The sequence below is a fragment of the Sceloporus undulatus genome, chromosome 2 (genome assembly GCF_019175285.1).
Source record: "Sceloporus undulatus isolate JIND9_A2432 ecotype Alabama chromosome 2, SceUnd_v1.1, whole genome shotgun sequence".
NCBI classification, from domain to species: domain Eukaryota; kingdom Metazoa; phylum Chordata; class Lepidosauria; order Squamata; family Phrynosomatidae; genus Sceloporus; species Sceloporus undulatus.
In genome coordinates, this window is record NC_056523.1 from 67,277,527 (window position 1) to 67,288,435 (window position 10,909).

The 10,909-nt window shown below is 41.8% G+C and overlaps 1 protein-coding gene and 1 pseudogene across 7 annotated transcripts in view; both read right to left on the reverse strand.

Moving 5' to 3' along the window:
* The window catches only part of ATP2B2 (ATPase plasma membrane Ca2+ transporting 2), a 166,500-nt gene that overhangs the window by 128,837 nt on the left and 26,754 nt on the right, over window positions 1-10,909 (reverse strand). The window lies entirely within an intron of this gene.
* LOC121922477 lies at window positions 4,632-6,814 on the reverse strand (annotated as a pseudogene).

Genomic DNA, 10,909 nt, shown 5'->3' on the forward strand with positions numbered 1-10,909 from the left:
GCTATAGGAAACAGCCTTTAAAGGCATAATTTCATTAAAAAACAGATTAGTCGGGAGCCGGCAGGCATTACACCTGACACTAAGGATGAGAGGCTGCTGTTTTGGCCAACGAGTGGGCACTAGCGCACGGGTCAGAAGCCATCGCGTGCTACATCAGTAGGGGACAACTCACACAAAAATGGACACTCCAATGACACCTCTTTCTTAGGCAACCTACCTAAATAGATTGGTCAGCATACAAGATAAAGTAGAAGGATGATAAAATGCAGTCTTGCCTGACCCCCATGCCAACTGGAAAACCATCAGTTGCTCCATATCTGTCCTAACAGCAGCCTCTCATCCTTAGTGCAGGTTATGCATCGGACAACCTAATATTTTTTTAATGAATTATGCAATTAAAGGCTTTCCTATAATCATAAAAGCACAAGCTGATTTTCTTCTGAAATTCTTTGATATTCTTAAACATATGTTGTAATATGATCCTGAGTGCTTCTCTCCTTTCGTACCCGCTTGGGACATTTGATATTTCTCACTACATTTATGGCAAAAAGCCTTTGATAAATTTACTATGGGAATATATAGCCATTTTTCCTGATGGAGAAGTCTGTGAAACTTTGAAAACTTGCATTGATATACTGTATACATTCTTGTTGGCTCAGTAAACATATAACCACAGGATAGATTTTGGATTTTTTTTAAAGTCAGCATGGTCTGTTCTGATTAGCAACAGCCGCTCAACATCTAGAGATTTTTGATCTCAGCTTTCCCTTTTTTGTACAAGCTTGAGATGCTACTGTCCACACCCAGGATTTTGTTACGTCATTGGATGCATATCATATTATTGATCTGCCTCCCATTCCCCAAATGGCCTCCTCGTACTGGCAAGAGAACGGATAGGGTGAGCCAGTGGCTTGCTTGAACTGCCAGATCTTGAAGCATAACAGACAAAGCTCCTACTGTTTTTCTCACTTAAAAAACTCAACTGGAAAAGAATGAGCTGGAAACATAACAACACCTGATACATTTAGCCTCTTTCATTTGGCACTCCAAAAACTGTTGCAGCCACAAAACATTATTTCTCATGAGAATACAATCAACCACAAACACGAGTAGTGTGAAAAGCCACAGATGGCCAAGCACTAATCCAATCAGGAGAAGAAAACTGTGATAGCAACACTAGAAGCCAAGCTTCTAGTGCTGGAATGAAGAACATCCCCATTTTAAAATTGAAGAAACATTACTAAAAGAGAGAGAGAGAGAGAGATCAGTCTAAGCAATTAAGGTCCAGAACTACCTGGCAGAAATAATCTAGTTTGAGACTGCTTTAACTGCTAGGGAATTCTGGGAAATACTTTTGTGAAACATTTAGCTTCTCTGACAGAGGAGCTTCTGGTGCCACAACCAACAATACAATCCCAAGATTTCCTACACTGAGGTCAGGGCCGTTACAGTGGTCTCTCAAACTGTGGATTATTTCTGGAGTGTCTTTTGGACCTCCTTACATTCAACTTTGAGGGCCAAATGAATTTAAAGAAGGTTGGGGATTGTACAGTCTATAGGCAGGTCCCCAAGCTCCCAGGATATCTACTGAAAGTTCCTGACACTCTCCTGAACTTTTTTCTTTTTAATATTTTGAGTGAAAAAATTTTGTACCAAAAACTGCCCCAACGTCACAAAAAACTACACCAGACCATGTCAATTAGATTTTGCCTCTTGCTGCCCAAATCATGTAAAATTTGCTTTAATTAGAAAGTGTGTGTCATGCTCAAATCAGTCTCAGAAATTTTCAGCATGCACCCAAGGATATTTAAAACAGAACAATTTCATACTCTCCAGCATTTTCACAGATGAATGCTGGGGTACATATGACCAAGCAGCATCAGAATGGGATCAAGACTACAAAAAGTAATTAATAAGAAGAACACACAAATAGGACAGCTGCAGCAATTTGTTTTGTCCCAGTCTACCAGGGTTACTGAGTACAAACTGCTTTTACATTTTAAACTCAGATTGCTGATACTGAAGTAGGCTGCTGAGGACAAAGTGGGAAAGTGGGAGGAAGAGAGGAAACTGGACATTTTAAAAGCAACTGAAAAAGTAGGATGACTTTTTAAAAGCAGCCTGAAAAAAGAGGATTAATTAGGACAATCCTGCCAATATTGGGACAGTTAGAAAGCCTGCAACTCACTTGCCATAGAATGGACTCTTATGTTGAGAGAGGCTGGGGAAGAGGGGGGATTTTCAAATGGCAGTTTGCGTAACTTCTCTTATTTGATTATTCTGTAATATCTTCTGTGCTAACATTAAATACACTCCCACCAAATGAGGCCAGCAAACAGTGCACAAATGCCACAAACTTTTGATTAGGCCCTAAAAAGTTGTGCTCTGCCTAGATTGTTCGTCTGTTCCTTAACAATGCCAACTCCTTGTAAGACCCACTAAGGGTTAGATCAAGGTACCAGGGCCCCTAGAGTGGTTTCCTAAAAACAGGACCCCCTTTGTGCCTGCCTCGTGGGATATTCTTGAAGTGGCAGCACGACAGAAATTAAATGTCATGACAAATAGCAGAAACATTTCCCTCATGTGTGAACCATTTTTTATCAATTCTGATGAAAGTGACAGTCATCCCTCATGCATTTCTGGTCAATTATCCAAGTATGTAATCCACAAAAATATTGATGTAACAGAAAACACTGTTGTTGTTTTTTAAATTAAAGCAAGTATTAATGATTGCCCGATGCATAATATGGCTCTGGCCCCTACTGTGAGGAATGGCATCCCTCAAGGACATGTTGGCCAGTGTTCAGTGTGTTTAGAATTCAACCCATGGCTGGGCGTTTTCCTTGGGAATTAGTTTTCATCTTGTGATTAGTAAATAGTCACTGGTTTTAAAGCACATCACAAGAAGAGGTCAACCTAAGAGGCAGTCTTCATAATCCTATAGCCACATGAACTAATTTCAGAAAGCTAACATGCTGAAAGTATGGAAGGAAATCTTGCTTGTTTTAATTGTTACATGCAACAATGAAAATTGCCAAACTTTTCTGCCGGGGGTAAGATTACATTAACTTTTTGCACATTTTCTAAAACAGTTTTTCACATTTGAACTTTGTGAAATGCTTTCATTTTTTTGCACCAAAAGTCACTTTCTGAGTGCAATTACATTCTTCACCCCAAAAAAGGATTTAGTAGACAATGTATTAATTTTTTACCAAGTATAAGGTGTTTGTGCAGAATACCCTTTTATGAAAAACAGAAACAAAAAAAAATTAAGAAAGGATTCATCTTTTAGTCTCTGTCAGGGAAAAAGATGTTGTGCAGCCCTAATAATTTTCTTTAATCGGGTGTCTAGGCATGTCAAGCCCCTTTCTTATCAAGGAAAAAAAACTGATTATTTTTACATCCCTACTTGAAAGAGAACAAGTCAGTTGCTATGGAGACTCTTGCCTCTCTTACACACCAGACAAGGCAGCCAAACCTCTGCACAACCCCAACTACAGTCGCCCCTCCTAGTTTGTGACTTTCATTTGTGGTCTTGAATTTCTGTGGATGGGAAGCTAGAGGTACAAAATGGTGTGTGCGCAGGGGCACACAGCCATTATATCAATGAGGCTTGGATATTTGCATTTTTCCAAGTTTGCGCGCGGGGGGGTCCACATACATCCCCTGTAAATTGGGAGAGACAAGTATATAGTAGCAGTGTGTTGTTGTTTTATAGCTGGGCAGACGCCCATTTTATTAAACAGCCATTTTAAAAAGAAACAAGAGTGTGACAGGATCCCTTGTTCTTCCCAAAGAGGGAAAAGGCTGTTGCTGGGATCCAGGTCAGAAAGGGAGGAACTGCCATTAGGGGACACAGCCCACTTGGTTTTGCAGGTGCGCTGCCCACTGTGGACAAAGGGAGGAAGACAAGTTTAAACCTATGGCAAGAGCAGCTCCTCACTATGACCCCCTCATCACAATGAGATGGCAGAAACGCTGGTTTTCTGACTTGCAGACAGTTTACAACTTGATCATCCGTCTAGGCTCCCTCAGTTACATAAGTGTTAACATCCCGGCATCTGGAAGGCAGGTCCAATGCTGAATGCAAAAGGGCTGGGTCCACACACAGTGGCGCAGAAGACACCATGGGCCTGGGAGGAGAGACAGCAGTGGATTCAATTTGCCATACGGATTAGTAGGGAAGGGGTCAGTTCCCTAGTACAAGGAATAAATGAAGTCCCCCTCTTCTTGGCTCCGACAGTGAGGTGTTGTAAGAGAAATATGCCAGGGAGGGTATACATCTGTATAAATAAATTAAAGAGGTTCACGTGAACATCTTATTTATAAAGCCACCAGTGGACTTGGAGGGGCAAGGGAAGAGACAGGAGGATTTTGGATGCCCCTTCCCCTTGTGCCCCCAAAGTGGGCACCTGTGCCACTGCCTGAGATTGCCACCCCTGGCCAGGATTGCAAAAAACAGTCCTCACATTACACAACCCAAGGGCATGACTGCACAACCACAAAACAGAGTGAAGCCTCTCTGTTTGTTCTGTGGTGTGAGAGGAGAGGACGTATCATAGGGTGCTCTCCAGTGTGTTGTAGTTGTCATTAAAGCTCTGAACTCCAGAAATTGATGGACCAGCTTGCTCTTATGGCTGACGGAGGTAGGTGACCTGGACTGTTCGGGCCACGAGTTCTCAAGAGAGAGGGTCAGGTCCTTGGCAGAGGATTGGTGCTGCCGACAGGCTTCTTACTGCCTCAGGCCTTGATGATGCTGCTAGCTAGTACAAAGATTCCTGGTACTTGAGATATTCCAGCCTTGCTGAAAGACCCTGTCCCGTAGCGGGCACTGTCATACCCATCCATAGTAGCATGTCAATAAGACTTTTGCAGATGCCTTGAAGGGGTGGTGCTGGTGTTCCGTAGGTCCAGATGGCCCGGAAGTTCTTCCTGATTAAGGATTTGGGAAGCCTGCCTTCGGCCATGAAGAAAAGGGAATTTCTGATTCTCATGACAGCATCCAGTGCACTTCATCTCGTAGATGTAGTTATAGGACATCCAAAACTGGGCTCCTGGGATACTCCAGTTGACGAAGCACGCGTGACGTCCTTCATCATAGGCTAACACGCCGAGTCTCATACTTGATGTCCTAAACCTGGGACAGTCAGATTTCAATCTCGGCCCTTGGGTGCGTGCTCTGACCACAACGGAATAGTGGGAGTCATGGCCGAGAATCATGGCGAAGCACATGATCTGCCTCTTGACAAAAATGAAGAGTAGTCACAAAGACCAGGTGCCCACTTAGGCCATGACCAGGACCACGTTCAACTCCGGACAGCCAGTTGCTGGAAAGAGCCGGGGGAGGAAGGGGCCACCCCAGACACTGCCATCCCCTGCCCCTGGTGCCAGAGTGTTAACTGTAAGTTAGATCTGTGGTCAACAATACTATTAGACAACGCAATGGCTTCAACTTTAAGGAAGCATTCGAGGAATCCTGAGATGTAGGGTGGACAAGGCAGCAGAGGTCATCCATCGCATGAGAAAGAATCTAAAACCTCACAAAAACACCAACCAAGATTCTATAGGTGCAAGCCAAAGACCACTAATAAATCATATCAAAGTGTTCTATAAACCTTACGAAAACATATTAGTCAAATGATCATGTGTCTAAACTTCCCACTGATGCCTAGGAGATTTACGAAATGGTCACAGAAAAGCACAAAAACCCTCTGGAGCAGATACGCACTGGCAGCAGGGGGGTGTGTGGAGGCACCTTAAACCTATAAAAGTCCACATGTGTTTGGTCAGTGAATGTTGCCACACACCCCTGCTGCCAGTGTGCTACACGCATGTGGACTTTTCTAGGTTTAAGCGGCCTCTACACACACCAAGTTGAGGGAGTCATATCATGCCCAGAACGATGACATGTTGGATTGTGGGACTCAAATAATACATCTTTTAAACAAGAAAAGCATATTTAATACGCATTACTATTTTTATTTCCCATTCCACCCTTTATACTGTTACTATGTACGAACTACCTCAGAACAGAAACCATCCATAGAATACAACTGGAAATTATTCCCAGATTGGTTTGTCTAGGATTTTAGCCAGACCAAGAAATCCTAGGGGAAGGAAGAGGAGTCGGACCCTAGTAGGGTAGCCACATATGCTTCTGCCATATCCCTGCTGGGTTGCTCAACCAAGGCAGCCATGGCCGTCTCAACTCGTATCCCGCTCTAAAGCCAGTTTGAAATGGGTCCAGATAATCGGCTTCATCCAAGACAGCCTGGAGCTGGAAGGCGATTTTTTAAACTCATTTTTAAAACTCATTTTTAACTCATTTAACCACATTTGTTGTTTTCTAGTAATTTATATGAACATTAAATATATAATATGTAGATCAAATTATTTATTAGTGTTGTATTCTTCCCTTCAATACCCGTTACAGTTTAGTAGAATGGATATTCTATTTTACAGAGTGTTTGTGTGTGTATTTATGTGGGGGGGGGGGTAATGTACCTTCAAGTCTTTTGTGACCAGGCCTGTAGCTAGGGGAGGGCAAGCGGGGCACTGCCCCAGGGCCTCCAGCCAAAGGGGGCCCCAAGATAGGGTTACCTAAAAAAATTTTTTTTACAAACTTACTTTCCGCTATTTTAGTAGAGGACATAGTGGCCACAGGGGGTTCATTTTGGGCAGCAGCAGGGCCAGTGGCACACATACACGCCACAGCAGCCACCAGGAGGAAGCCAGGGGGAGATACTGCTGGCTGCTGCACATGGCTGGCCTGGGCTGGGAAAGAAATACGGCTGAGGCGCTGGAGGAGGTCCATAGTGCTGCCACCCTTCTGGCCTCACTGCAACCTGAGGAGGATGCGCCCTTGAAGGAGGAGGAAAGGAAGAGGAGGAGAGCCCCTTGGGGAGGGAGATGAAACCAAGCTCCAGCAACTCCTGCCGTTGTTGTTGTTGTTGTTGTTGTTGTTGTTGTTGTGTGCCTTCAAGTCGTTTTGGACCAAGGCGGCCCTATCCTGGGATTTTCTTGGTCCTCTTCTCCTCCTCCTCCTTCTCTCCTCCTTCTCCTCCTTTCTTCTTCTTTTCCTCCTCTTTTCTCCTTTGCCTTCCTCCTGCTGCTCTCCTTCTCCTTCCTCCTCCCTCCCCTCCTGGTGTGTGTGTGTGCTGAATCATGGGGGGCTTTCTGGGGCTTGCCTTGGGTGGGTGCCATCAGACCCTGGCTAGAGGAGGCCCAGAGCCCTCCCGTCTGTTTTCCCCAAATCTCTCCATCATCTCCCAGGGACCAAAGGGGCCCTGCTCTCCTCCCCGCCCCCACTTTGCCCCAAGGCGGCTCTGTCCAACAAGGGCCCTGGGGAGGCTCTTCCCGAGGGTTGGGCACTTTCTGTGTTGTGGGCTACAAGTTGTTTCATCATCAGGTGGTTTTAGTGGCAAGCTTTGTTCAGAAAGGGGTTGCCATTGCCTTCCTCTGAGGCTGAGACAGTGTGACTTGGGTGTGTGTGTGTGTGTGCGCACCTTCAAGGGGTTTTCTTGGGAGCTTTGTTCAGAGAGGGTTTACCTTTGACTTCTTCTGAGGCTGAGAGTGTGTGACTTTCCCAAAGGTTTTCTTGGAAGATTTGTTCAGAGGGGGTTTGCCTTCACCTTCCCTTGAGGCTGAGAGAGTGTGACTAGCCCAGTGAGGTTTTTAATGCCCAAGCAAGGATTGAACCCTGGGCTTCCACCACTGCCTCCTGCTGAGATGCATTTAACCTCAGAGGTGCTCCAAAATCTCTATGTCTTCAAATTCTATTATTATTATTATTATTATTATTATTATTATTATTATTATTATTAACTGAAAGAAAGAAGTTGGCAGCATGAGCTTTTCTAAAGCATACTTCCTCAGATGCATTTAGTCTCTAATGTGATCAAAAAACTCTGTCTTTGAATTCTATTATTATTATTATTATTATTATTATCATTATTATTATCTGAAAGAAAGAAATTGGCAGCATGAGCTTTCCTAAAGCCTACTTCCTCAGATGCATTTAGTCTCAGAGGTGGAACATAAGGGTTTATATTAATGTTTTGGTTTTTTTTAAAAAAAAAATTTTAAATGTTTTTAGCTTTTACTTGGTTATGTCCCTCATTTTTCTCAAATGCCCCACATTTTGGGGTAAATTTTGACCAACATTTGTTCTACATTTTGGTCTAAATTTTGTCATACAAATTTTGGATTGGGGATTGTGATTTTATGATTATCGTTTGATGTAACTTTTATGGATTATTTTATGGAACCCGCCTTGGTCCATAAGAGAGATGCAGGCTAAAAATAATAATTATCATAATCATTATATTTTTCCTACATTTTTCCCGGTTTGGTGGTACAGAATTATGGCAACCCTACCTCAAAGGAACCGCCTGAGCCACATCATTGACACACGGCCCATGTAAAGAGTGGTGTGCCAAGATGCTGCCCGCAGTGCGCAGTACGACTTGGGACATTAAAAAACATAGGGGCCCCAAATGTACTTTCTGCCCCAGGGCCCCTAAAGGCCTAGCTATGTGACTTATGGTTACCCTAAGGCAGGGTTTTCTTGGGAAGCTTTTTCAGAGGAGGTTCCAGTCAGCAAATAGTTGTCTAGCAAATGTATTCGTGAAAGATTTCTATAAATGTATGGCTATGTTTGTAATATATTAGCTCAGCCTTATCAACAAAAAATAATAAAAATTGGAAGTTTAATGAGCTAATTTTTTTCAGTTTTCAACTTTTTTTTAAACTGCTTTACTTTGAAAATGCAGTTAATATGGGTGTTAAGCAACCTGCTAGTCACTCTTAAACCATTTGTATTTCATTTCTTTATAGGATTGCCTGGCACTGCTGCTGACTTAGATAAAAGAAAGCTAATATATGGGAAAAACTTTATACCTCCGAAGAAGCCAAAAACTTTCATACAGTTAGTCTGGGAAGCATTACAGGATGTGACTCTTATCATCTTGGAAATTGCAGCCATTATATCTCTTGGACTCTCATTTTATCATCCACCTGGAGAGGAAAATGAAGGTAAACTTATTTTCTATTTTAACACTAATGTCATAAATTAAATTTCCTATCTGTCATGTCTGTATTGCAACTTTTCTACATCTCTTCTCTCATACCCATTTTGTATTTTTACCTGAATGTTTAATTTGAAATTTTTAGCTTGACTTGATTTGTCTCTTAATGCTTTATCAGCTGTCTTAATTTCAGTTTATACTGGGAAAACCGTATGTTTAAAAGGTGCCCAAATATACTCCTCACATCAAAGAGTGCTATCAGAACTGTTTTTGTACATGTGTGTATTGATGTTTCTGCCAAAAAGCAGGACTAGGAAATAAGGAATTTTCCAGATTTTGTTGAACTGCAACTTCCAGCAGCATAGTTAATGATCGGGGAATGATGGAATTGCAATGCAATAATATTTGGTGCCAGGCACATGATCTCCATCTCTGGCATTAAAAAAAAAAAAAAGCCCAGACTGAAAGAATAATGATTATAATATCAACATGTTCTAAATTTATTTTAATTGTCATGGATTTTAGATGCTTAGACAACTCATTTGAGTAGACATCCATGTTGTCTTGGGATTTATTATAAAAAGAAAAGGAAAAGTCAGACGCACACTCTGGACTTCAAGAAAGCTGATTTCAGTTTGTTGTTGTTAACTGCCATCAAGTTACTTGGACTTATCATGACCCCATGAATAAGAAACTTCCAAGTCACCCTGTCATCCTACTCAAGTCTTGCTGACTTCCCATGGCTTCCTTGATTGAGTCTATCTGGAATGCAGTCTCCCCCCCCCCCACCCTACTGCCTTCTACTAAGTATTGTACTGCATTCCTTACTAAGTGTTGTTGTCTTTTCTAGTGAGCTATGTCTTCTCATATTATGACCAAAGTATGACTGTCTCAGTTTACTCATCTTGGTTTCTAGGAAGAGTTCACATTTGATTTGCTTTGGGACCTGTTTATTTCTCTTTTTAGCAGTGCATGATATCTGCAGAACTCTTCACCAGCATCACATCTCAAATGAGTTGATGTTCTTCCTATCAGCTTTCTTTACTGTACAGCTTTCACAATCATACATTGAAATGGGAAATAAAATGGCACGGACAATCATAACTTTAGCATTTGTAGATCTTTATACTTCAGAATCATGTCTTGTTCCTTCATAACTTCCCTTCCAAGTCCTAGTCTTCTGATTTCCTGACTGCAGTCTCCATTCTAATTAATGACTCAGCAAAGGTATGGGAAATCTTAACTATTTCAGTATCTTCATTTTCTCCTTTAAAGTTATGTAAATCATCTGTGGTCATTTTTGTTTTCTTAATGTTTAACTGTAAACCTGCCTTTACCACTTCTTCCTTGACTTTCTTCCGTAATTATTCCAAACTGTGATAGTGGTATGGTATCACCTGCATATCTTAAACTATTGCTGTTTCTTCCTCCAGTTTTTACATCTCTTTTCTCTGAGTCTAATCCTTCTTTATGTTTGATATGTTTAGTGTACAAATTAAACAGATAGAGTGATCAAATGCAGCCTTGTCTGATCCTGTTGTCAATTGAAAACCATTCCATTCCATTTCTCTCTATTTTGCCTTGATGGATAAATCTCTTGTCCTGAGTACAGGAAATACAAATGTTGTAGCACACCCATAGTTTTTCATGATGTATAGAATTAAGGTTTTGCTATAATCTATAAAACATATGCTTATTTTCTTTTGAAATACTGTAGTGTGCTTTATTATCCAACATACATTTGCAATATGATTCCTAGTGCCCCTTCCTTTCCTGAACCCAGTATGGCCATCTGCCATTTCTTGCTCCATAAATAGTAAAAGGTTTTGTTGCAGAATTTTGAGCATTACTTTGCTTGCCTGGGAAAGAAATGCTGTGGTCCT